Source organism: Camelus dromedarius, chromosome 17, assembly GCF_036321535.1.
Source record: "Camelus dromedarius isolate mCamDro1 chromosome 17, mCamDro1.pat, whole genome shotgun sequence".
Lineage (NCBI taxonomy): Eukaryota > Metazoa > Chordata > Mammalia > Artiodactyla > Camelidae > Camelus > Camelus dromedarius.
Window position 1 is genome coordinate 21,638,015 of NC_087452.1, and position 24,873 is coordinate 21,662,887.

General features: G+C 38.2%; 1 long non-coding RNA gene across 2 annotated transcripts in view; it reads right to left on the bottom strand.

The window, feature by feature from the left end:
* Positions 1-1,862: 1,862 nt before the first annotated feature.
* LOC105095245 (uncharacterized) overlaps positions 1,863-24,873 on the bottom strand; it is a 310,436-nt gene continuing 287,425 nt past the window's right edge. Inside the window, exons 5-6 of one of the 2 annotated variants that reach the window (XR_004142522.2) lie at positions 17,711-17,777; positions 1,863-3,415 (exon numbers count right to left, since the gene is read on the bottom strand). This is a non-coding gene — a long non-coding RNA (uncharacterized LOC105095245). Of the gene's footprint in view, positions 3,416-8,769; positions 9,344-17,710; positions 17,778-24,873 lie in introns of those variants that run through there. The other variant, XR_010384819.1, reaches the window with a different exon arrangement.

Genomic DNA, 24,873 nt, shown 5'->3' on the forward strand with positions numbered 1-24,873 from the left:
ATTTATTATAAATTGATTTTCTTTGTTTTTCCTCTATATTATAGTGAAGTCATCATGTAATATTTTTCAAGTTTTGTGTGTGTAGGTTGGTTATGTTATCAAATATTTGTAATAGAAAGGGGATGTAGGGTTTGATAAGCATAAAAACTCCTGGATCAAGACATCAAGCCAGAGAATTACAAAGACATGTTTGCTTTAATTCAGTGATGGGGGCGAGGGCTGGGATGGGTTTGGAGAAGAGGTGAACCTTTGTTCAGCTTTTGATCTTACCTCCCTAGTGCCATGATAATATTTTGCTCGGATATATCAATTTTCAGTCACCTATTTTAACAAGAGATAGATAGGCCTTTCAGTATGTTTTGTGGTATTTAAATAACTTATATATGATACACATCTTTATGGAATAACAGATTTGGCCAAGAAAATGGCTGTTGTATTACTGCCTTATCAGCATTTTCAGTGGTTCAAAATGTTTTCCTCATGTTCAGAAACCACAGCATCAGAGGGGTTTCCACGGAGAAGATTTATCTGAATAAGCCATTTTGCTGATAAGGAAAGAACGCAACCCAACAGCCCCCCTCCTCTTTTTTTTTTCCCCCAGTTTATGTTCTTAAGCTCCACAGAGCTTCTTTTTCTTCTTTTTACAAACTAAGTAATGCTTCTCCCACCCCTGACAGATGGTTGATGCTTCCCAGAACTCCTTGCTTCTCCAGAAACTATCCCTCAGGCAAGTCTGAGGTCCACTTAAACCAAACTCTGGCACGAGGAAGAAATCGCATGTTTTCTCAAGGACATAATGAAATGACAAGTCACGGGGATGTATCTAACAGTTGCGGCTATAAGTTGTTCATAAATGTTATTGGAAAATTGGTGTCAGGGTCAGTCCTAAGCCTGGTTTCCCCATATCTGAGGTTGACGGCATGTATCACAGGAGCTTGTAAGATTCTACAGGAGAAAATAAACTTATCACTGTCCATTAGGAAACAAATACATTTTTACAGGCCACCTTAAAAACAAAAGAATGAAGCCATGAAATCAATAGCACTTGGTTATGGAAACATGAGCTGTGTATTGCTGTTAGGTGTTTAGTAAAAGGATAGTCTAGACCCCATCTTAAATATCCCCTGGTCATTATTTGGGATCAGAAGTATGTATCTCGAGAGATAAATAACCAGGAAATAGCAAATGTGGTGCTCATTTTATGCTAGAATTGCGGCCAGATACCGTATTTGGTGTTCATGGGTTCCCAACACCCAAAAAGAAGGGGCTGTTTATACCACAAATGGTATGCTAAATAAATAAATGAGTACATAAACAAATAAACAAATATAGCTTATTCATGGTAAGAATGTGGCTTTGCTTGCTCTGAAAAAACACTCAGCCATTTTCACATAAGAAATGCTTTTTGTCATGTAATACACTCAGGAATTTCAATCCAAGAATCTTTTTAGGATGGCTGTCTACTGCAGAGTATATCAAATGGGCTGACCCAAACTTGGGTTTGGGTTTTCTAGGAAGTTGTTTTGGTATCACGCAGACATTGACTAACATTTTCAAGTGGGCAGTAGTCAACAGTGTGGTCATGTTTATGGAGCCTGGACTTTGCAGGCTAATACACTGGGATTTGAAACCACAGGCTCTTCTCGTGAACTGGGTGCCTTTGGGATGTTAATATAAAAGCAACAGCAATGACACTGTATTATAGACAGAATTTAAACATGAGTAAAATTAGAGTAAATAGTACAATAAACTCTCATGTACCCATCACTCCACTTCAGAAATTGTCAACATTTTGAGCAAGTTATTTAAGCACATTCTCAACAGTAAAGTGAGAGTAATAATAATAGTAATACTTCCCACGCCCTAGAGTTCTTGTAAAATAAAATCGTATTTTGATAAAAGCAATAGTATATGTGACCTTTTAGCGCAGAGGTGGGCATATAATAAATGCTTCAAAACTTTATTCAAATGTAAACCAAGAATAGCCTTGGTTTAAATATATAACAACTTACACTGAATGAAAAGTAGAATCTTTGTGCTTTTACTGGACTTCAGGAACTTCACAAAACATACAGGCTCTTGGCATGAAATGATTAGATCTTATATTTAAAAAGTAAACCCCCAAAGAGTGCAGGAATCTGATGCTTAGCTAACTAGGGTTGAGTCTCAGTGAAAATTCCAAATGACTCATGGAAGACCAAAAGCAAAAAGGTCCTCAGGGAGATGATACTGTCGTTGATAAAACAATGGGTACAATAAAACAAGTTTATGGCTAGAAAATCTTACCCAAGGAAAAATATCCTTTTTCCTTACGTCGGAGGGCCACCAGCTCTAGATGACCTCACAGTTAAGAACAGTTCTGCCATTTCCTTTCGGCTAGTCTCAAAGGTCTTCATGGTAGCCAGGGAAAGCATTCTTTGGGTGCCAGAAATAGTTGCTGCACTCTGGTTAGAATGGGAAACATTTTGCTGAGCTTCAGGATTCAGAATGATTAATTTGCAGAAAGTTCTCAAGGGTCAATTCAATGGGGCTGCCCTGCTTGAGGAGATGGTAGGGAAGACTTTTGGAAGATGAAGAATGAGTTGAGTGCCCATGCTGCTTTGCAGAAAAGCTCAAAAAAAAAAAAAAGTAGTTTCACACTTGATTTGTGGGGACCATTATGACCTTCAAAGACTCAGTGGACAGGGTAAATAAAGATGGAGCACTTTAAAATTCAGAAGTAGAGTGTTTTTTTGTTTTGGACCCAAGAACAAGTTAATTTAAAAGGGGAAGTTGAGGGGGAGGGTATAGCTCAAGTGGTATAGCATGTGCTTAACATGCACGAGGTCCTGGGTTCAATGCCCATTGCCTCCTCCAAAGATAAATAAATGAATAAACCTAATTACCTCCCCCTCATAAGACACACAAAACAAGCAAAGTATAAAAAAAAAAACAGGGAGTTAGGCTATAGAGCACATGCTGTTAGGTTTCAGTTCTGCCACTTAAACTTTGTGACCTCAGACAAATTTCTTAACCCATCCTAGCATCAGTTTCCTTGTCTATAAAGCCAGGATGAAAATATTTCCCCTTTCATGAGGTTTTTACTAGCGTAAAGGAGATAACACAGGTAAATGGGTGTACACTGCTTTAAAATATGAATGGTAAAGGCTAACATCATTATCATCATCATTATGACTTATTTTTCTCATGAGTCGATTAGTGATGCTAATGGATGGAGTTTTTCTGAGTAACATTTCTGTTGCCATTAACTTGGCAATAGATGGATAATGAACTTTATGTGGAAATCTTGATGCAGTAATACTATGGTTACCATGTACCAAACTGCAGAAAATCCATGCATATATCACACCTCTTCTTTTCTCTTTGGCATCTGATCTGTTGATTCTTCTTCTTTAAACAATGAGTCAGGCTGTACCTGGCAGGATGGAAGTATAAAAACAACAACAAAGTCTGATTCTTTTAGTTTTGATCCTAGTCCAGGACTTCTTAATAAGAAAGTTTAAAATTGATTTGTTGGATGAATGAATGGATGAGATATATTTTCATTGTCTGTTCTGCTTTTTTTTTCCCCTTAGGGAAAGGTGTTCAGCCATGTTTTGTTTTTTTTCCTTGTATTTGTTTTATCTGCATATCCAGAACAAAACTAACCTGTTCCATTCATCTATTTTTTCCCTTGTTTTATAACCCACCTCATTTTTTCTTTTTATTTACATAGAAGCTAAACACTAAAAACTTGGGAGTATTTTATTTTACAAAGCAACTTCAGCATGCCCTTTTTTTTTTTTTTTTTTTTTGGAAGAGTACAGTATTGATTCAAAAAGGCACAGTCCAAAGTGAATGAATTTAAAAGTGTAATGGATTTAAATGTTCTTTAAAGGGACTAGTGTAGAAAAGCCCAAATAAATACTTGGGATTTAAGGATAAGTTTTGGAAAACAATTCCATGTTGCAGGGTTGCTTTTCGTCCTTCTAGGTGTTTGCTCGGCCCACTACAGTCACTATTATACTGTGTTAATTGCTTAACATTAAGGCACTGTGCCCAACAGTTAATCCTTTACAGTCGTATTTTAACATATCTATCCTTGTGACTATTTTATCCATGAATAAAAAATGAGTCTCAGAGAGACTGAGCATCTCGTCCAAGGTTACACTGGGAAGTTGTAGAACTAAGCTTTATGTCCTAATCTAGCTGGCTCTGAATCCCAAACCTGAAGTTTGCTGTTGAATAGGGAGTGATTTGGGCCAGAAAAAAAAATTCACTTCCCCTCTATTGACATTCAGATAGACTCCTCGTGTAAGTAAAGGACTTTTGTCATCTTTGGCTTTCCATTGCTTTTACCTTCCACTGCCTAGTCAGCAGATGTTCCCATGATTGTCCCTTCTCCAAAGGTAATTGGCCAATGAGAGAAATAAAAACAGAACCTAGAGCCTAGCATTCTTGAGATCACCTTTAATGAAAAAAAAGTAGAATCATTTTTGTTAAAGAGTAGGTGAATTTTTGCAACTATTCAATTGGTTAGTATAACAAATAACAAATGGATATGGCACTTAATAAAGATGGAGTGAGACTAGACATCAAATTGAAGTGGTAGGAAGGATAAATGAGAGGTACAAAGGGAAAGAGTAAGTTCTTGATTCATTTGGCAGTAAATGAGGAGGGGGAGTAACAGGATTGGGCTATCACTGAAGAGGGAGAAGATTGAAAATAAAACCAAATGAAGGTTGGGGATGAAACACTGTCCTCCCAACTTCAGCAAAAACTTACCTCCCTATCTCTCCTCTCTCCCTTCACCATATTAGCTCTCATCGTAGTCAGCTCCATATTGTTAAATCCAGTCGACATTCCTCATCTTACCTGACTTCTGAGAAGCACTTATTGCCTACTGTTGCCTCCCTTCCCTTGGCTTCAGGGCACAATTCTCTTTGATTTTAGTCCCATTACTTCTTGTCTCTCTCCTTTATTGGCTCACCTTCTACCTAGCCTGTGAATTTTGGAGGTCCTAGGCCCTCTGCTCTTCTTATTCTAATTTCTCTCCCTGGTGATTGCATCCATCCCCATGGTTTCATATCACACGTATACTCAAATGACTCACAATTTTTATCTCCAGTCTTGATCTCATCACTTAACTCCAGACCCATAAATTAGCTGTCTACTTGCCATCTTTTGAATGCCTCAAAGGTACCTCACACCCAGCAAGTCCAAGACTGAGCTCATCATCTTCTCCTCCAGGCATGGTCCTCGTCCAGGGCCTCTCAGAGAATGGTACCACTGTCTGTCTCATCGCTCAAGCAAAAGCCAAGGAACTATCCTCTCCCATAACTGTCCTATTCACGGCCAAGTCCTACAGATTTCAGCCTCCTAAATCTCTCTCAAATCCATCTGCTTCTCTATCTCCACTGTCATCACTCTGGTCAAAGCCACAGTTATCTCCTTCCTGAACGACTGCAGCATACCTTCTGACTGGTCTACTTGCATCCTTCCTTGTCTCCCTATGTAGTCTTCTCCACCCTGCAACTAGAGTGACTTTTTATTTTTCAAAAGATAAATTGAGTCATATCACCTTCATGCTTAAAATACTTCAGTAATTTTTTATTCTCCTTAGGACAGAATCAAAAAAATCCATCTCCTGGCCCACCAGGTGCTGTATAGTCTTAAGGCAGTAGTTTTCAAAAGTGTTGTCTCAGAACACATCAGCATCACCCCATTGTGTGTTCTGAAATGCAAAGTCTTGGACTCAACCCCAAATCTAATGAATGGGGAGCTCTCAGGAAGAATCCAGCAGATTGTGTTTTATAAGTCCTCTAGGTGACTCTGATGTGTATGCTCAGATTTGAAAACCACTGATCTGCAGGCTACCTACTGTCCTGCTATATTTGGCCTCTTGCTGTCACCATTCAGCCTCTATAGCTTTTTTTCATTCCCCCTTTTGCACCATGTTTCTTTCTACCACAGGGCCTTTGAACAGCTCTCCACTCTTTTTTTGAAAGCTGTTCTCTCTCCTCCTTCCCTGTTTAATGCCTACTCTTCCTTCAGGTCTTAACTCAAGAAAGCTGACAACAACTAATTCCTCCTAATACCATATCCTGCTCCTTCATAGCACTTAAAACAGGTTTTTTCTTTCTTTCTTATTTGTCTGGTTATTGGTTAACCTCTGTCTCCCCACTAGACTATGAACTTCAAAAGAATTGAGACATTATCTGTTTTTGCTTGCTGTTGTCTGCAGTGTGTGGTACTCGGATAGAGCCCATACTTAGATATTTATTGAATGAATGAATGTACAAATCAATGAACTTTTTCCTTTCAGATTCTGCATGCTGTTTGAGAGCACAGACAGACTAGAATTCTCATGGTCAGCTCCCATTCCTCTCATTTTCTAAAATGGGGATAATAATAAGTAAATGAGGTAATACATGGACAAAAACTAGCATAGGGCCAGGCACACAAGTCCTTGATAAATGTGAGCTCTGACCATCATTATTGTTATGACTCCGCTGTTGTTGTTACTCTTCCAGTTTCCAAAATCTCCCTTAGTCATAATGACTGAGTGTAGCTAAAACTGAACAGTATAGTTCTGGACAAGAATATACATTTTTAAATTTTAAGATGAAAATCCATGCCTGTGAAATGTCTTGGTTTTTTTTTTTCCCCCAAAACTATTCATCTCCCAAAATATTTGCTCCAGGGCATTCTGATATGCCTTGTAATTTGTTTCTAATGCCATTCATTTATTTCCTCGGCAAATAATTAGGGAGCATCTAAATGTCCCGACCTAGGTTCTGGAGATGTGGTGACCAAGACGGGTGTGTTCCTTATAGAACTGACCTTCTCATGGGGAAAAAGATGTTAACAGTCCAAGTCCAGTAAAGAAATATTTCACCACAATGGCAGTAAATGCTGTGGAGGGGTACAAGGTCCCACGTGTGTGTGAACTAGGGCAGCTTACCTTTCACGGGGAGGGGGATTTTCATCTCTAGGCCCACCTTGGACTCTCAGGTAGAGGCTGCCTGTGCACAAACCAAGCCACCAGTTGGTGTATGTGCTGGCATGTGACTGAAACCAAGTAGGTGAAGCTGATGTTTTTCTCCCACTCTGCGTCACCTTGGTCTCTGTGTTAAGTCTGTTATTCTTACAAATAAGATTTCCATGAAAACCAGCTACAAGGAGAACAAAAGGCAAAGGCCAGCTGGGAAGACTGCATTGTTAACATGTTTCCCAAGTGCTTTATATGCACACTTAGTGGTTAGGAACTATTCCTTTTCAGGCCCTCTGCCTGATTTTCCTTTGGCTGGCCCTGATGTCTTTACCTCCTGAACACCTGGGGCCAAGACGCCTTTTCTTAGCAGTTTGAAAGCAGTCCTTTCTTTTTCTCCTGAGTCCGTTTGGTCCAGGTCTTAATCTTCGAACAGCATCAGATATTCATTGCCATTTGACAAAGCTGGGGTTGGTGGATCCACAGTTTTCAAAAGCAGGTCTTGCTTTACCATGGGTGATCCAATGAGCCTTTCAGCAAGACTGACTCTAAATCATCCGGGCTCAATTAGTTTATTTCAAAGAAATACCCAGGTGTTGTTTGACCTTCAAACATATGGACTGCTAGAGTAGATGAAAGTCTCTCCTGTTCCCATAATGCCAAGGGAACTGGATGGGGTAATTCTTTTTCATATTCTCTGAGCTTTGCGGAGGGATTATTAGGTTTGGGCTGAGTGAGTTATTTAATTTAGCAATATGCTCAGTGGTGGGCTGCCACTGCCTTTGCCGAGGAAACAACCAGGTGTGAGCTGTCACTAAGTACCAGTAAAATGGTAAAGAGATGTGGAGAAGAACTGCACCCTTAGGTGTGGCGTGGGCTCTGAGGCTTGAGGGAGACAGCCTGGGGTACAGTGGGAAGCAATAAGGTAGGTGTCCAGCTGAGCTCTGTGTCCAGGGCTCAGCACTTCTCCGCAGCAAGAAAAAAGTTGTCCCAGGATCCTTTTGGCCTTTTCCTAGCAAAGGGGGTGATGGCCATTCTCTCAGACTCTGACTCCTGACTTGATACCGTAAGTTTTTCTTTGGTCTTTTTCTAGAAGACAATTGTCAGAGCTTAACAGAGAGCAGCCAAGGTTTTTGCAGCCTAAACAGTTTCTAAGACTTGGGGCAGTGTTGAAAAGCATTGTCCTGTAGCCAAGAGTGTGGTTTTGGGGGTTAGAAAGATGTGGTTTCAAATAATGGCCCGTTTTACTTCCTAATTGTGTGACATCAAGCATGTTTCTTAACTTCTCTGAGCTCGGTTTTCTCAGGTACAAAATGGAGCTGATAATTCTTATTTTAGTCTTTTACAAAATATGGTTCAAAGGTATTTTAATATCCATCCAACCAAAAAGGGGGATTTAATGGTCAAATACATTTGGAAAACCCTTTCGACTGGTTTCCTCTGTTGGATTTGATAATGTCTATTGTCCCTGAGAAGTTCTGAAGGAAATAACCTGTTTAACTTTGTTTAATTCAAAATGTCAAAATATATTTGAGTTCATGAACTTTTCTCTTTCTTTTGTAGAAAATGAGAGCAACGTTTCATGAAATACAAATGACCTCCTTGGACTGTTCTAAGAGCTAAACAAGAACTTAAGAGAAATGCTTCCCCTGGTGTCTGGTCCAGAGTAAGTACTCAATAGTAGCAGTATTATCATTGTATGATTATTATTAATGAGGGCTTTTGGTCTCCAACGCGGAAAATTCTAAATTTGATGTACCTGGTTTTTAACCACAGTCTCTTTATCAGTGTTGGCTAGTTTGAAATTTACAATTTAAGCTCTCAGTGATGGCTAATGGTTGTGAGTTAATGAGTACCTATTGCATGTCAGGGTGCCTTTTAGGTGTTTAACCAAATCATCACTGTGTTTAATGGTCACAACTACTCAGCAAGGTAAGTATTAGTCTTCTGTTTGTAGATGTCAAAGTTGAGGCTTGAAGAGGACATGTGTCCAGCCCAAGGTTGTATAGATACTCAGCTGTGGAATTGAGGACTTAGCTTAGACTTTTTTTGGACCAAAGCTCTTTCTTATTCTCTCTTGGCGTTCTATAAATCTGTAGAGGTCTGTGAAAGCACTAGTGATATGAGAGAAATTTGCAAAAAGTCTAATAGAAATCATACACTTGACCAACCTGAGGCATTGAAGGACAATATGTTGGGAGGTCACAGTCCAGCTGTAGCAAGCATCTTTCCTTCATGGAATCCACTCTGTTCTCTCACCTGGAAGCCTTGCAGTCACTGTTTCCTTTGCCGAAATCATTCTTCCTGCATCTTCTTCCTTGGTTATCTCTCATTCATCCTTTAGTCCTTTCATGTATCTGTCTCCCCATCACACTGTGGGCCAGAACCACTTCCCAGTCAGTGTTGTATCCCTAGCATGTTACACATTGTATTTCATAGATAGATGTTAATGAATGAACGATATCAGTTCAAAACCTATGAGAGAAAGTGATCTATGCCTTAGAGTCATAAAGAATGGGAGAATAAGTTTATCATTTAATAAGTACAATGTCTTTGATACGTAAGTGTCTCAAAACACTGTTTGATGGAGATTTGTGCATTAAGAATGTTTAAAATTCCTAGGCAGAACAAGGCCTGCTGCTAAACTGTAAGGAAGTCTTTTTACCATGGTGGAGATTGTTGTGACAGCCTATTTTTGCAGAGTATTGAAGGTGTCTGTAGAACGTTGTCCAGCTCTGCAGGTTCAGAAGCTTCCTTTGTAACAGACCCCTGTGTTGAGGGAAGGGTGATGTTTATGATTCAGCTCAAGGAAACCAATTTACTTGAATGCCACTCAATTATCATGGTTACTGTCTGTGAAATGCCTTCTTTTACCAAGCGGTGTCCTAGGCATATGACACATGTTACCTCTCATTTTTATGGCATGTCTTCAAAGTACCGGATATTATTCCCATTATAAATGAGGGAGCACAGGCCCTGAGAAGTTAGGCCCTGAGAAGTTTTGCAAGTTGCCGAAGACAGACAGCTAGAATGTGATAGAGCAAAAGACCTCAGTTCAGGTCTGTCTGTGTCCAAAGTCCATTTTGCTAAGGGGGAGCTTTTTCCCCATGGGAGTTACAGTGGCATGTGACTAGTCCTGCAGACTGATGAATGAGTCTCCCCTGGAAACTAATCTTTGCAGCAGAAAGTTGCATGGTGACCTTAAACCGAAAATGAAGGCATGTATCGCTATAAAGCTTTGTTCATCCAGCCTGTTCTTGCTCCTGGGTCATTCTCCTCAATGCCAGGAATGTTTTGATGGCGATGACAAGAAATAGTTCTCCATATCAGAGCACTTATTTGCCTGGTTAATTCCGAATCCATGCTTTTCCTCTGAAATCACCTCCTCATTATCTTCTATTTCTTTCCTTGTTTGAGAGTACCTGGTGTCAGGCTTGTTCAAGTTTGACATTAGCTTACTGTTTTGTATGCAGGGAATTACCCTGATTTTAAGAGCCAGACGGACAATCTCAAAGGTTGATGGATTATTTCCTGCAAAGATTTCCATAGACTAATTCTTTGATGCATTTTATTTTGATCTTACCTATTTCATGGCATACCTAGAAGGAAAGGAGATGGGAAATTGATTCCCTTGAGCACAGCCTCTGAGTGGCATATTTTCAATCATATATTATGGTGATATATTGATAAGACAGTTGTTTTGGTTAAAATGAAAAAAAAATGTTGGGGAAGCAACACTAAAGAAAAGGGCAAATGTGTTGAATATATACTTGAAACGTCAATGACCAAGTGATGGGAAACAAGAAAAGAGAACCAAAGCTGTCACCATTCGTGATGCTTATTTCTTCTGGACAAATGCCACAGTCCTCCTTTATCCTTCAGCCCCTTCATGTTGGAAGCTGGTGATGCTGCCGTCTGGTTGTAACAAGTGGAGGGGCTCATGGGTGTCAAGTACTGGCACAGGGCAGGGCACACAGCACAGAGTCAAGAAGCGGAGTGGTATTTATTCTCTCCATTTCATTTCCATGAGGTGATCTATGCTAATTTGACTCCTAGATTCTAAAGGTATAATATTAAGATACTTGGGACTTTATCTGATTAACTTTGCAGGAGCCTATTCCTGAGAGAACAGGCAGCCTCTGGCCTGTCTTCTATTTATATGAAGGGATGAAGGGACTCATCCTTCCATCACAGGGCTGCTCCAGCTTTAAGAGGACCATCTGGCGGGGGAGGGTATAACTCAGTGGTAGAGTACATCCTTAGCGTGCATGAGGTCCTGGGTTCAATCCCCAGTACTTCCTCTAAAAATAAATAAATAAATAAACCTAATTACCTCCTGCCAAAAATAATAATAATAATAATAATAATAATAATAATAATAATAATAATAATAATAATAATAATAATAAATAATGAAAGACAATAGAAATCAACATAAAGCATAGAAAATCATTTATTTTAAATGCCCATCTGCAGGAAGCCAGGGTTCAGAGGAGGCAGGAGCTGAGAGAAGCCGGGGAGATCATTGTGTCTATTAATTCCCCTCTTTGGACAGACAAAGGAACTGTGGCACCTGAATGCAGGCTTTCCAGAGCTCTTCCAGACTCCTAGGACAAAAATCATTTTGCTACATTTTAGGTGGCATTCCCTTTTTCTGTCAAGAAATAGATTTGCTGTATAAGGCTTTATTCTGTGAGGAATAAATTGTAGCTTATTTGCCCCTGGAAAAGCCATCCCCTCTTAGAGACCCAAATAGTAACATTGCAGTTTTCATACTTAAAATTCCTTTGTGATTTCCCATTGTCTTGAGAGTGAGGTCAAAAATCTCTGATTACCATTTACCTCTCCAGACATCTCTCACCCGTCCTTTCTTTTCCACCTCCTTTGCATCCTACTCTCCAGATATTCTCAACTATTTTCAGTTCACCAAATGAGCCATATTCTTTTTCTGGGGGGCTAAGTCATGCTATTATTTTCTATACACTATTCTTCCTAAAAAAGCTGTCTCTATCTTCAGATATCAGATGTCAAATTATACCCTCCTTCCCCTGGGCACCTTTCTCTGACCTCCCAAGTGTGGGTAACAGGTGCCTACCTGGTATCCTGTATAGTCCTTTTCAAATCGATTGATACTGTACTTCAGTTGTTATGGTGCTTTTATCCTTAACTATGGTTTAAGCGTGAAAGGACAGGAGTTTCTTTTGTGTTGTAGAACACAGTACACGTGCCTGATCAAAGGAGGCACTCAGTAAACTGTACCCCACGTCCGTGGTGGATGGTCTTCAGGTTCATCTACCAAAGTGCTTGAGCAGATAGTGATCTGCCTGGAATACAGGATAATGTTATTCAGTGCTAGAGGGTGGGATGGGTTAGGGCAAACTGAGCTTGATCCAGAAAGGCTTTGGTTTGGATGAAGATGTTGGCCTGGCCCTGGTCACTGACAATGATTAATTGATGGGGGTGTATGAGGAAGATGCCCGGGGCGGCAGCAAGGAGTATGGGTGGGAGTGGGAAGAGGCTAGAGACCACATGAGAATTATGATGTGGCTACCATGGTCCAGACTCAAGGCAGTGAGGGTCGGGAGAAGGTGAGTGGTTGTGGAAATGATGAGACATGAATGAATCCCAGAAATGCTGCCATGAAAGAATCAAGAGAACTTGACAGAAGAGAGTCAAAGATCCTTCGCAGGGAGACCTTTCTTATTTCACTTGTTCATTAATTTATTAATTCAACTAACATTGATTGAGGGATGAGGCACTGGGACTCTATCAGTGAGTAAAATAGACATGCTCCTTGCTCTCCTGTAAGTGAAGGAGACAGATAACAGATGAGTAAACAAACCAAAGAAGAGATGCCTAATGTAAATGTTCAGTAGGCGATGAACTTCATGAATGAAATTAAATAATTCATGTAAAGCACTTGGCACAGTATTTGGTATATAGTCAAAGCCCAGTAAATATTATGAAGTCTGTCTCCCCCACTGATTCTCAAATGAAAAGAAAAAAAATTGCCTTTTATCTCTCACTCAGAGCGATTAAATGAATCATGAGAATGGCTGGCATATATCGAGTACATATTGTATACCAAGTTCTATGTCGTGGGCTTGGCACATATTAACTTCTCCTTATAATCAGCTTGCAAGATAGGATTGTCCTTTTTTCAGATAAGGAATCAAAAGCTAAAGGGAGTTCCTCATTTTCCCCAAGCTGGTGAGCAGAATACACTAGGTGTGCCCAACTCCCACATTCCATTCTCTTTCCACTGTCACAGCGGATCTCTCACCAACCAGTGGTAGAGCAGTCTGCTCTGCCGTGAATCTGGCAGATTCTTTCGATGTATCTATTCATTCAAGTAACGGAAATAACTAGCAAGTGTTAAGAAGTAAATGAAAGCAGTTACTTACAGCTCAGTTACCCACATCCAGGTATGGCCAGGTGCCTGGTCCTCCCCTGCCTTCCAAAGAACATCTTTGAATTGGGAGGAAATTTGAATACAGTCATTTTATGACTCTTTTAAGAAAGTGTTCACTTACTTATTTCTAGTGTCTTTAGAAATCTTAGACTACAGAGAAAACACCTCCACTGTTGTTCAACTCAGATTCTGGGTGTTCCCAGTGTTAGGATAAAGAATATAAGCATTGCAAATTTGGCCGAAGTCTTTTCTTTGCCACTTCCGTAAGTGGCAAATTGAAATTCAATTTCTATGAAATTGAACAGATCACTTAAAACACTCTCAGCTATTTTCTCATTATTTATAAACGATGAAGAAATAGAAGGGTAGTAATAGCACCTACAGTATTGTGTATTTGGAACTGAATTAGTAAAAGTAAGTAAAATGTGTCTTGACTGGTGGCAGTGTTGCTTCCACAAGAGATACTTAGCAATGTCTAGAGACATTTTGGGTGTCACAACTGGGGAGTGCTACTGGCACCTGGGGAACAGTGACTAAGGATGCCTTGAAACAGCCGCTACAGCAGAGACTTATCCAGCCTAAAGTGTTAACAGTGCTAAGGTTAAGAAACACTGATGAATATCCTAGTGTCCGCTGTGTAGCTGGACCAAAAAAAAGGAAAATTCCTAAAATCATCCAGGATTATGGAAGACTTGGAGAAACTCTTTGGAAGCCCGGAGATGTATGACACTCAGATGAAAATATATCTGAGATATTGACTAAATATTTCATTTTTCATCTAAATATTTTGAAATCATGAAATAGATATTTCTACACATCCATTTGGAGTATGGGGTGATGAGGTTTTTTTGGTCAATTGTTGAGGAGTTTTATAAAGCTGAATTTGCATTTAATAGCCAGCTCTGTTTTATTCATTTCAGGGGTAGCTTATCCTACACCATTACTTTTGGAAAGGGAGGTTTATTTGTTTTTATGTATTTTCTTTTCTTAGTAACTTTAAAGCATCTTGAATTGTTAAACCAGTTATTTTCCAGGCCTGCAAATGTTTTCAGCATGTGGCCCTAAGTTTCCCTGTGTCAGCACATAGTATCTTAGAGGACCTTAGTCAGTCAGAATCATTTCCTTAAGATGGTGGTATTTTTCTTTGGGGTTGTGATATTTGAGGTCCTCATTCTGATAAGAGAGAGCGCGTGTTTCTCTCAGACCCCCACATTCAAGGCTGTGTCAGGAATTCTGTCCAGGGCATCAGGATGTGCATCACAATAACAGACTGGAGAAGAGAATTAAGAAAAGAAACTCAAGGTGGGGAGGAGGGATAAATTAGGAGTTTGAGATTAGCAGATAAAAACTACTACAAATAAAGTAGATTAACAAAAAGGACCTACTATACAGCATGGGGAACTGTATTCAATATCTTGTAATAACCTGTAATTAAAAAGAATATGAAGATATGTGTATAAGTGAATCACTCTGCTGTACACCAGAAACTAACACAATACTGTATATCAACTATACTTCACTAAAAAAAAGTACCAAAAAAAAAAAAAAAAAAAGAAGAAGAAGAGAAACTCAAGTGGCCATTTAATACCTTCCCCTGATGTTGGACTCTTGCTTACTTCTTGCCAGGAGCCAAACCATAAGGTAAATCCTCCAGCCCACATTTTATGACTGACAATAAGAAAGTACTTTGAGTTACAACTGAAAAATTCTTTTTTCTGCTTCAAAGCCAAATGCTTTCACAAGACAGAAGAAGGAAAAAAAAAAACCCACCAATGTCAAATTGATGAAAACCAATCAAAATAGGGCCTTGTTGTGGCTAATACAGCCATCCTGTCTTGTCCCAAAACAGAAGGCATTTTTCGGGCATGGTTCTCAACGCTGATTGAACTAGATTTCTGTGTCCGTGGCTCGGAAGCTGCAGGCCTGCACCACAGATTTCCTGAGTGTATTCTTGACAATGATCAGACCTGTTTTATTCATTACCAGGAAGCTGCAGAGAAGGCTGAACAGCTCTCTCAAGCCAGTACAGGCTGACTTTGAAATAAATGTCCTCAAAGCTGGTGTATACATCTTACAAGGGCTAAGGCTTCGGGGAAGGCGTCCTTCGTGATAACTCCATGGCATTCTCTGCTGAAATCCACCGGCCCCTGGATAACCATGGATAGCCTCCCACCTCAATCTGTTCTGTTAGTAAGTGCTCAGAGCGGATGGTTTGCTCTTGAGGAGGAAATACGTGCTCATTCTTTTTTTTTTTAATCCTGTAACTTTAAGTGATGCCATTAAGTCCTTCTAAGTGCAGCTGAACTCAAAAAAAAAAAAAAAAAAGAGGGGCGGAGGAGAAAGAAGAAAATTATTATGCAAAGTAATAAGAAAAATGAGAGACAAGTAATTGGCCTGGAGGGGGAAATGTCAGCCTTCTGTTGTTCTCTTGTAGGTCTCTGGGAATCCATCCTTTATAAACATGCTCTCTCGCTTTCTTGCCCTCTCTCTCTCTCTCTGAAATTCACAAAGGTGAATTTTACACTTTGCAAAGATTGACTTAGGGGAAGCAGGGTAACTGGCTCTAACTCCAAGTAGCTCAGCCTGCTCTCAACAAGCCACACAGCTCAGGGCCCAAAGTCCAGCTGGCTCAAGCCAGAACTGCTGGCACCAATGATGTTAGAACCAAGAGGCTAGCACCCCGAAACGTGCCACAGGCAGCCAGGAATAAGCCCACTGTGGCTCCTCCACTTGCCTTTATTGAAATGCCTGTGAACTCAGGGCTGAGGAAAACATCACAGATGTAACAAAATTTTAGCAAATACTTCATATGAAAATATTCATGTCATTCTTGATTTTTGTTTTAAGCAATATTGTCTGATACAGAGTCCAGAGAAAGACATTTCTTTCCTCTTTTTTTAAACATTTTTTATTGATTTATAATCATTTTACAATGTTGTGTCAAATTCCAGTGTAGAGCACAATTTTTCAGTTGTACATGAACATATATATATTCATTGTCACATTTTTTTCTCTGTGAGCTACCATAAGATCTTGTGTATATTTCCCTGTGCTATACAGTATAATCTTGTTTATCTAGTCTACAATTTTAAAATCCCAGTCTATCCCTCCCCACCCTCCGCCCCCTTGGCAACCACAAGTTTGTATTCTATGTCTATGAGTCTATTTCTGTTTTGTATTTATGCTTTTTTTTTTTTTTATATTCCACATATGAGCGATCTCATATTGTATTTTTCTTCCTCTTTCTGGCTTACTTCACTTAGAATGACTTTCTCCAGGAGCATCCATATTGCTGCAAATGGCGTTATGTTGTTGGCTTTTATGGCTGAGTAGTATTCCATTGTATAAATATACCACCTTTTCTTTATCCAGTCATCTGTTGATGGACATTTAAGCTGTTTCCATGTCTTGGCTATTGTAAATAGTACTGCTATGAACATTGGGGTGCAGGTGTCATCCTGAAGTAGGGTTCCTTCTGGATAGATGCCCAGGAGCGGGATTCCTGGGTCATACGGTAAGTCTATTCCTAGTCTTTTGAGGAATCTCCATACTGTTTTCCACAGTGGCTGCACCAAACTGCATTCCCACCAGCAGTGTAGGAGGGTTCCCTTTCCTCCACAGCCTCTCCAGCATTTGTCATTTGTGGATTTTTGAATGATGGCCATTCTGACTGGTGTGAGGTGATATCTCATTGCAGTTTTGATTTGCATTTCTCTGATAATTAGTGATATTGAGCATTTTTTCATGTGCCTATTGATCATTTGTATGTCTTCCTTGGAGAATTACTTGTTTAGGTCTTCTGCCCATTTTTGGATTGGGTTGTTTGTTTCTTATTAAGTCGTATGAGCTGCTTATATATTCTGGAGATCAAGCCTTTGTTGGTTTCATTTGCAAAAATTTTTTGCCATTCTGTAGATTGTCTTTTTGTTTTACTTATGATTTCCTTTGCTGTGATTTCTTTCCTCTTTATGTCAAGAAATCTGAATTCTGTGTAATGAAATCCTAAGATTATACCCTCGAAGGGCTGAAAAGGACTTAGCTCATCATCGGATTCAGCTTTACAGACAGGCTCCTATGATCCCCCAAGCTGATGGTGGCTGAAGAGGGAATAACAGAGCCCCAGCCGGATCGCTTTGCTCTATAATATGTGTGACAGACGACAGTGTCTCACTGTTCACCCTTCTCTTTGTTGTTTTCATCCAAGACTAGACTGCCCAGCTCTTATTTCTCCTGATATTCCTAACAGTTCATTTATAACCCTCCCCAGCCCCCATCTGACTTTGAAGAACCTGAATTCATTTAGGCTTTGATTAGTGATAATTATTTACCTGTCAGACCCCAGCTGGACTGCATCAGCAGAGCTGCCTCACGTAGTTTCGCCTCCAGTGACTGGTCCTAAACAATTAAATCAGAGACACACCTGTGTAAATATGCAATATTTGGCGATAAGAAAATGATTAGGCAACAGAAACTGAGCCGAACTGGTGAAAAATAGTGACTAGTTTCCCCTGGGGGTTTTCCCTCGTGCCTTTAAGCATCTCCCACCTGAAGTACGAGATCACATTACTTTTCCACTCCCCCTTTATTTTGTTTTTTTGGAAAATATAGCTGATCTGATATAGCCAGATTTGATTTGTTTGCACACATTAAAATGTTACAGTAATCCTCTCATGTGTACACTGAAAGACAAGAATATGAAATAGGGTGACAGACTAACTAGTAATTGTCTTTTCCAAAGCCAAAATATCTGTCTGAATAGATAAGCTGACAATTGAAGCCCATCTTGGACAATGCTCTCTGTTCTTATTTGTATTTAGGGCTTCTACGATGGGAGTCAAAGCCTAAGATGGTGGAAAGAGTGAGGGCTTTTGTACTCAGAACAGGAGATGAATCCCAATAATACTGCCAAGTAGCTGGGTGACCTTTAACATGTTTCGAGCCTCAGGTTCCAAATTTGTAAAAAAGGGCATAATTCCTAACCAGACATGCCACAGGTAAAATGCCCATCTCATTGCCTACTCAGCAATCACTCCATGAGCCCTGCTCCGTAAGAACAGACCTGGAAGTCTGTCATTTTTGACCAGCTCACCATTCAGTAAGCCACAGTTAAACTGCTGCTGATTTTTTAAAGTTGCTTTCTGATGGAGATGACTTTTCAGTAATCAGTGGTACTGCTGGAAAGTGACTCTAAAATTTCTTTCTTGTATTTCAAAAGGTACCCTGCCTTACTACTGGAATTTGTTCTTTCTTTAACCAGAATTTGTATTGACTTACTATAAGAGAGATCTTTCCAGCTCTCTTCCAGCTGGACATAGATATTGATACTTACTCTCTGACCATCAGTTGATTAAGTTTTTGCTATTTCAACCCGGCTGGTATTTTTACTTGAAGGACATTCACAGGTGGGGCCTCATGGATGCACTTCTATTGTGTTCCTTGTGCATTTGAGGACGTCATTTTGTGCAAAGCTCAAGCCCTTGTTTCATCTCTTCCTAAGCTCTGAGATCTTAGGCAAATAATTATTCATTGTGTTTCAGTTTCTTTGGTTGCAAAATGGAGATGATGATAACTAATGCTTCAGATTATTCAGAGAATTTAGTGAGTTATGTGTGAAGGACTTAGAATAGTGACTCAAACAGAGAAAGAAAGTTATTGTTGTGATTGCTGTTATTACTGGGACAAAGAGAGGCAGCCAACAACAGAGTTGATCTCATGGAAAGAGCTAGTGGGTGTAAGGGAGCATTCAAACTCTCCATCAAATGTTCCCAAGTCAAAATGTTATAATTTTTATCCTCTTTCATAAAAGTTCTTCTTAATTTTATTAGTTTGAGTGTAATGTTTTATTGGTTGTTTCTGAATAAGACAGTGAAAAGTAAGAAAGCCTTCCCTGGAATGTTACTCAGTTATTCATAGAGGTAGGTCAAATTATGTTTGAACCTTGAACCTAAAAGGAAATAATCACTAGTTTTTAAAATCCCAAGGATACTCTTTACTCTCTGATATTAAGCTGATACACTTGTAAGGGTAAGGGAATAAAGAGCAAAGAGTTGTTCAAAGTCAAGGTTTATTTACTATCATTTTTTCAAGTTGTAGGCACTTTATACATAGTATAACATTTAGAAATTTTTAATGTATTTTTATTGAAGTATGGTCAGTTTACAATGGTGTGTTAATTTCTGCTAATGTGTAGTGATTCATTTATATATATATAATGTGCGCATACTCCTTTACATATTCTTTTTCATTGTAAGCTATTACAGGATACTGAATATAGTTCCCTGTTCTATGCAGTAGGACTTTGTTGTTTATCTATTTTTTATATAGTAGGTAGTATCTGCAAATCCCGAACACCAAATTTATCCCTCCCCATCCCCTTCTGCCACCCCTCCATAACCATAAGTTTGTTTTCTATGAGTCTGTTTTGTAAATAAATTCATTTTTGTCATTTTATTAGATTCCACATATAAGTGATATCATATGGTATTTTTCTGTATCTTTCTGGTTTGCTTAACTTAGTATGAAAATCTTCAGGTCCATCCATGTTGGTGCAAAGGGCATTATTTTATTCTTTTTTATGGCTGAGTAGTATTCCATCTTATATATATATATCTCACATCTTCTTTATCCAATTATCTATTGATGTCTATATCCTCAGACATTCCATATTTCTATTTTAAGATGGTTTTTTAGAAAGTGGTAATAAATAGTGTTCTACTACTATCACTTTTAAAATAACCATTTTAAAACAGGAATATGGGGTGTCTGAAGATACAAACATATCTCATTCTGCTGCACTAAGCTTTGAAGTTACTCAAAATCGCTTGATTATTTTGTCAGTTAGGTGGCGTCTTCTAGTTTTGGTGAGCCCTCAGCATGTTTGTTGAGGTGTTTTACTATCGTAAAAGTCAGCATCCTAAACACTGTCACATTCCCTGAAACCAAAAGATATACTTAAGTTGTGACAGGAGAGTTAATAGATTTGTAGAAGGCTGTGAAAGGAGTTTAAAATGCAAAATTTAAAGAAGGATCTCTCTAAGATGAACCAACTTAAGTACATCCTTTCCCTTCCTCATCCATTAAGCACACCAATTGGTGTTAAATGAAAAGATTAGGTGGGATGACTTGGTTTGGAATAGAAAGGCGCTTTGAGTTATTAAGTTTCCTACACATCTTAAAAATGAATTTACTCTGAAATTCCCATTAGATCCCACCGAGATGACTGAGCAATATGGCCTCCTTATTTTGTTTAACAGCCCTGCTTTCCCAAGGATGTTGACGACTCATTGTGTTGGAGGTTAGCTTTAATGTACTTCTTCCCTGAGGCCTTAGCACATATCTAGTCTGGTTGATTAACTCTGTGCATCGATATACCATGGTCCAATTGAGTAGGCTGTATGATAAGCATCTCAACAATAATACCATAAAATCTAAGCAGAGAAATACAAGGTAGACTGATAAACAGAAGTGCATGCATTGAATTTTAAAAATATTTTTTTTCCATTCTGCACTTTCAGAGCCACAGTTTAAATACCCAGAAGTCTTTTTCCATTAAGTTATCAGTGCACAATGCTTTAAATTTGCTATACTTTGAATAAAGATTGGTTCAATTTTTCTAGGAAATGGAAGAAATTGTTATTCAAATGCCACATTTTTTTTGGTCACTTATTTATAATTAGCCTTTAAAAAAAAATCTGGTTTATATATTCTGCTAGTACCTTTTACACCTGAATTCCTGGTCAGTCCCCATTTAAATTTCTATAGCTGCAAACTCTTAGGCAGCTATTGATTCTCTGTCTCCTTGTGAAAGGCTAACTTCATCAACAGTAATGCTATAAATTTTACAACAGTAATGCTAAAATTTATTGTTGCTAGTTGACAATGTACTTTTGCTTTCTGGCTGTTTAATGTTGTTGACGTTAATTTTGTTCATCACTCTGCAAAGACTTTTGGACTGTATTATTTCTGGATACTATTACTCGGTTGATACACTTTCAGCTTTTGGATCATGAGCAGAAGTTTTAAAATATCTGATGTTTTTGGCAACCAGACCCACAGTTTGTATTATCTTTTGTCCAAAGAGGCTTTTGGATCACGAAAAAGCTTCTTTCTGCCTTCCTTCACCAATGCATGGCATTCACGAGCATGGACTTGGGATAGCATCCTGGGCTTATTGTGATTAGAAGAAGGGGAAAAAAGCAGAGTTGTTAAGAATTTGCATAAGGAACATTAGCTTAGGCATTATATAATGGTATTAATATGAGCTAGAAGATGGAAATCTTTGGGTCTCATTTGGTATGCCACAAACCTTTCATGGGTATGCCACCTAACTGGTAACAGTCTGGGGGGTTTTCTTTTTGTACAACGGAAAGTATTTGTAGATATGACAACAGCTATCACATATTATGTTGGTCATGTAACATACTGGCAGAATGGCTGAAACTTACCAAGAGTAGAAAAGGAGAGACATAGAATAGCATAAATCTGATACAGAAAGAAATAAGTATCAAGGAGATAATCTGATATAAAATATGTATAGGCAGAAACCTGCAATAACTTTGCCCTATACATTTATGTATATTACCAAATTTACTCAAGTATAATTTACATACAACAAAATGAATGTACTCATTTAAAATGTACACTTCACTGAATTTTGATGTATGCGTAAACACATATAACCATCATCCAAATGAAGAAACAGAGAATTTCCAACACACTAAAATAGTCTCTTCTGCCTCAGCCCTGACAATCTCCCAGACAATCTCCCAATCCAACCACAGCTGCCATTACATTTCTATCAGTATAGACGAAACTGACCTACTTTAGATCTTCATACAAGTGGAATCATGTGGTATGCACTCTTTTGTGTTCAGTTGCTTTAACTCAGCAAAATGTTTTTGAGAATCAGTCATAGTGTATGTACCAACAAATGTTCATATACAAATATACAGCCTGTGTAGATATATGTTTTTATTTTTCTTAGGTTCATGCTTAGAAGATGAATTGATGGGTTATCTGGTAAGTTTAACTTTATAAGAAACTTACCAAACTGTATTCTAAGATATTTATACAGTTTTACACCCTCACCACCATTGCGTGACATTTCCAGATCTACATCCTTTTTGGGGTTTGTTTGTTTTTGTTTTTCCATGTGGAAGTTGAATTATTTATTTAAAACAGTAGAAAATACGGATTGCAATACCAAGAATATAAATTAGCCATTAACAGTAGCTTCCCATCCCAGTTTACATTTCCTTGTTTCATTTCTCCATCATATTTTGTTGTCAGATCTTTGTCCTTGCCAAACTGGTAATATCAGGCTTTTTTCATTTTAACCATTTTAGTGGGTAAAGAGTGATACCTTATTGTGGTTTAAAATTACATTTCTCTGGTGACTGTGATGTGGAATATCTTTTACTGTTTATTGTCCACTCAGATTTTTTTCTTTTGTGAGGTATATCTTCAAATCTTTGGCTCATTTAAAAAATTGGGTTGTCTTTTTATTATTGAATTATATGAGTTCTTTTATATTCTGGGTGCAGTTTTATGTTAAAGATATGTTTTGTGAGTATTTTCTTTCAATATTTTACTTGTCATCTTTTTAATGGTGCCTTTTCAGCAGTAAGAGTTTTATTTTTGATGAAGTCCAATTTATCAATTTGTTATTTAATGGCTAGTACTTTTTGTGTCTTACTAAATCATTGTCTACACAAAGTCATAAAATTTTATAATTTTAGATTTTACATTCAATCCTGTGATTTGTTTTTAGTTTATCTTTATATGTAGTAAGAAGTGGTTTATCTTTATATGTAGTAAGATATTTTTCAGTGTAGATTTCTGATTGTTAAGACTTTTGAAAAGACTATCCTGTCCTCTCTCTGTTCTGTTCAAGTTCACTGACCTTTTCTTCTGCAGCATAAAACTGCTGTTGTAACCATTTAGTAAATTTTTCACTTCAGATACTGTATTTTTCTGTTTTAAAAATTTCATTGGGTCTTTTTTAAAACAGTTTTCATTTCTCTTATTGTTTTCATTTCTAAAATATATACTTAAACTATTTATAATAGCTGTTTTAACATTCTTGTCTGCTCATTCCATCACCTATCACTTCTGGGTCTATTTCTGTTGACTAATTTTCCTCCTGGTTATGGAGAAAAGAATTTTTCCTTATCATTTCCATGTCAAGTAAGTTTTGGTTGGAGGCTGGGCAGTGTTGATGTTACATTGTTGAATGTCTGTATTTTATTATGTTCCTTTAAAGAGTGTTGCTCTTTGATCTGGCAAGCATTTAAATTTTATATGAATTAGTTTAATCTTTTTAAGCTGTTTTAAGGAAGGTATAGAGTAGTCTTTATTCTAGAGATAATTTTGCATCTACTGAAGCATGAACATTCTGTACTGAATGCTGAACTGACTTAGTGATGATTCTCCACACTGGCTGACTGGAACTTGAATGTATCTCAGCCCAATGGGAGCTATGGTAATCATTCAGTTTTTAGTTCTTCAGTTATTTTTCTTTTCCAAGTAGTTGTTCTTTGTCTTATGGAGTCCTGTCCTATACACCTTAACATAAATCAGCCAAAGACTCAAAGGCACCCTTGTGCATATTTTTTGAAAATTTTTTCTACATATCTTCTTCTTTTTCAGTACTCTGCCCTTCAGATTTCAGTCACTTGAACTTCCTCAGTCTTTAATCTACTGAGTGAGTCTCCCTCCATGTTCTACCTGGGTTTTCCTTCCCTGAGTGGCAATCTGAAAAATATCTCAGGTATTATGTCCTCACCTCATGCGTTCTCTTCCTCTCTGGGATCATAGTTTTGTGCTGCCTATTGTCCACTGTCTGAAAACAGTGAGTTCGTGTATTTTTTTCACTTGCTAATAGTTTATGGCAGCGGTCATTTTGGTAGTAATTAGTCCCTCATGTCCAGAAGAAGAAGTATATTTTATAAAAGTACAATTAAGGCAGTTACTTTACCACGAGCAGGGATATAGTGCTAAAGGATACCCAGCTAAATATTATGGTTACTTTAGATATGATTTATTCTCTTTGAGAGCACTAGGCAAAATTCAATTTTAAGATACGTGCCATTAGTACTAGTGGAGATGACTGTTTCCTAAATAGCACTTGGTTTTGTCACAATTTTGTGATATTTTGCTTTGGAGAGCTTGCATTATAATTTATTTAAAATATGTTCAAGTTGACTTGCTTATAACTTAAATTTATTTGAAAAGTAAATTCTATAACATTATTATAAATGGAGTTGAAAAACTAGTTGTATTTTTCTAATAAATGTAAGATAAGCAAGTAACTATTTCAAAATAAACAAAATGTGTCTTTGGACTACTGAAAACATCCTGTCTCCCATCAGGGGTGCTTTTCTACACCCAGTCATACTGGAGTAGATCACATAGGTGTCAAAGGAAAAGTGACATAGGTGATGGAGATGGAAAATATAATAATTTTTCACTTGTAGTTTCTGATAGAACCATA